The following is a 3856-nucleotide window of genomic DNA, read 5'->3' on the forward strand; positions in this document are numbered from 1 at the left end:
GTGCAAACTTTTTCAAGAAAATAAGTTGTAATCCTAAATAAAGATCTAGTGAAATACACTACTGAGATCTTAATAGAGTATATGTGATGCAATAACTAAATTAATTTGCAGATCAAATTTTTAACATTTCAAGATTCTACAATAGTTCACAAAATCTCCTCTGGCTTCTGTTCCTACTAGATTTGCTCTTATTATCTGTTTTATGCTCTGATTAAAATATAATTACAAGGTCTCCAGGATGACATACACTTCAATGCATTTGTGTTTTTTCTCAGCCTGCTACTTAGAATGCTCTTTTCATTCTTTAAGACTGATTAGCATCCTATTATTCCTTTTAGAATGACCTCATATGCCACCATGGAATATTACTTTAACTTGAAATAAAAATCAACAGATGAACCATGATTCTTCGGACTTGGGTATTGGGCAGACATTTCTTCAAAAAGGAATAAAATGAGCTTGGCACTTTGGGAAAAGCAACTGACAGTAATTGTGACAAAATCTGAGCTGTCAAAAGAAAATGAGAATTTTGGAAAAATTTTTATCTACCATGGGTTTTGTAGTTTCATGATACTTTAAACACTTTTCTGATGAAATTGGTGAGGACATTAATGATTGTGACTTTGATAATGTATAATGAAATATGTCAATGTTTGGAAGAGTTACATAAATCAGTGATCTGTTTTCCAAACGATGACTGTATGAAGTTACAAAATTACATATGAGTAAAACAGCCATTTAAAGTGTAAGAAAAACTAGCAGATTTTAACAAAACAGGATAAAGAAAGTTGATTAATATGATTTCAGATCTTACATTTCAACTAACTTTAACTACTTTTTCCCACGTTTTGGTGTAGGATCAAAAAATATTTACAATTATCTGAAAATTCTCCTTCTCTTTCCAATTACGTATCTGTTGGAAAACAGATTTTCTTTATGCACTTCAACAACAACAACAAAATAATGCTACAGATTGCCAGAAGAAAAATGTAAGAATTCAAGTGTCTTCAATTAAGACATCAAAAAGATTTCCAAGAGTAAAACAGTGACACCCTTGTCACCAAATTTTTGAATATATGGTTAGTTTTCAGAATAACTGCCAGTAAGTATGTTTTGATGTAGCAAGTATAAATTCCTCCATGAAAAATGTGAGTGTCACTTTACAAATTTTAACTAAACTCATTTTCTGAATCCAAGTAAAGTATTTGCCTGATGAAAAAAAAATTATATTCTTGATAATCTCATTTAAATTCAAGGATTTCTTTATGATTATAGCTCCAATATACATTATTTCAATCCCTTTCTTCGCATCTAAATTTGGCAAAAAGAGAGTGGAGCTGGGCTGTGCAACTAATGCAATTCTCAGGGGCCTAGGCCACTTCTTATTAACTTCTCAACCTTGACCTCAGGCCTAGGCCACTTCCTGTACCACATATGCAGTACTGTGTTATCTGATGTTCTGCATAGCTGGGACTCGAGCTTCCCTTAAAGGTGCATGGTGGTTGCTGGGAAACCATAATACAACAGGAAAAGAGAGATGAAAAGCATATGCATTAGAATTTTGAAATATTATCATCACCACATTGTTTTATGTATATACTTCCCATCTACTTGTTTCCTTACATCTGTTTTATAAACTTAATATACTAGAGACATGTTCTCATGTCATCAAAATATTCCTCTAAATTATAATATTTAAACTTTGAATATATTTTATCACATTTCATCCTGAGGACATATTATAATTGATTTAAGAAGTCTGTTGTTAAACACTTAAGTGTTCAATTTATTGTTGTTATAAACAATAAGTGAACATCTTTTCACCTGTTCACCCAAATATTTGAATTCATTCATGATTATTTCCTTAGGAAAAATTACTTATAAGAGAATTCTTGACTTAAAGACTATATTTTTAAAGTCTTGGGATTTTTTTCCCCAAAATTATTCCCTAGGCTATTGTACAAATTTACATTCTGCCAAGAACTGTAGGAGTGAATATTATTTCATGTGTGAAATGGTCATTTAGATATCTTTTGTAAATATCCTATATACATTTACTGCCCATTTTATTATTTGCATTTTAGGCTTTTTGTTATTGTTTTAATTATTTGTACTATAACTTGGTGATGTTAATAATGCCTACCTGTTCTTTCTTTTGGTTGCATTTAATTGTCCATCATTATATTTTTAAACTTTATGATTCTTTTATGACTGTCTTTTTAAAACAGCAGATGCCAGATTTTTATATTTTGTCAAATTTCAATAGAGAAATTTAACTTATTCACATATTTTTACAACTAGTATCTAGTTGTTGCTTTTTTTTTTCTTCACAAGTATCCTCTTTGCTTTCTGTTTTTAATTTATCTTAATAAGCTATCCCCCTTCCTGTCTTTTGCTGTTTAGACCATGTTTTCTTTGCACTTTTCTTTAGTATTATGGATACTTTATTTTTCTCCGCGGTATTGAGGTTTAATTGACAAATAGAATTGAAAGCTATTAAAGTGTACCATCTAATGACCTGATCTATGTACACACACCGTGAAAGGATTTCTCCCATTGAGTTAACTAACGAATCCATCACCTCACTTATTTACCTTTTCTTTTTCTTAGTTACATTCTACTCTTAACGAATTTCAATTATACGATACAGTGGGTATCAACTGTAGTCGCTACGTTCTACACTAGATCGTTAGAACTTATTCATTTCATAACTGAAACTTGTGCCCTTTCAGTAGGCATCTCCCTATTTATTTTATTTTATTTTATTTTATTTTATTTTATTTTGGTACGATTCCAAATACAAGTGATTTAATACAGTATTATCTTTCTTTGACTTATTTCACTTCACATAAAAGCCCTCTGGGGTTCATCTTTGTTGTCTCAAATGACAGAATTTCCTTCTTTTTAAAGACTGAATAATATTCCATTGTATATATTCACCTCGTTTTCTTGATCCATTCATCCACTGTTGTATAATTAGATGAATTCCATAAATTGGCTATTGTGAACACTGCTGCAATGAACATGGTGCTACAGATATCTTTTTGAGCTCATGATTTTGTTTCCTTTGGGATTGCTATATCATGGGATTGCTGGATCATGTGACAGCTTTATTTTTAATTTCTTGAGGAACCTCCATACCGTTTTCCACAGTGATTCTACCAATTTACATCCACACCAAAAGTGTACAGGGGTTTCTTTTTCACCACATCCTCTCCAGTGTTTGTTATCTCTTGTCTTTTTGAAAATAGCTACCTTAATGAGCATGAGGTAACATATCATCGTAGTTTTGATTTGAATTTCCCTGACGACTAGTGATGTTGAACATTTTTTTCATGTACCTGTTAGCCATCTGCATGTCATCATTGGAAAAATGTCTATTCAGGTCCTTTGCCCAATATTTTTCTCAAGTTTTTATGTAAATTACAGTTAGTTAACATAGAGTGTAATATTAGTTCCAGGTGTAGAAGTTGGTGATTCATCACTTACATACAACACCAGGTGCTCATTACAATGAGGGTCCTCCTTATCATTTGCCCAATTTTTAATTGGGTTATTTGGATTTTTTGTGCTATTGGGTTGTACGTGTCATTTGTATATTTTGGGTATTAACTCCTTATCAGATATATGGTTTCCAAATATTTTCTCCCATTTCATAGGTTGCTTTTTCATTTTATTGATGGTTCCCTTTGCTGTTGCAGAAAACTTTTGATTTGCTGTGTTCCTAATTGTTTGTTTTTGCTTTTGTTGATTTTGCTTTTGGTGACAAATCAAAAAAAAAAAAAAAAACCTATGCCAAGACCAATGTCAAGGATTTTACTCCTTTTTTCCTCCAGAAGTTTTATGGTTTCAGGAC

The sequence above is a fragment of the Prionailurus bengalensis genome, chromosome A2, assembly GCF_016509475.1.
Source record: "Prionailurus bengalensis isolate Pbe53 chromosome A2, Fcat_Pben_1.1_paternal_pri, whole genome shotgun sequence".
Classification (NCBI taxonomy): Eukaryota; Metazoa; Chordata; class Mammalia; order Carnivora; family Felidae; genus Prionailurus; species Prionailurus bengalensis.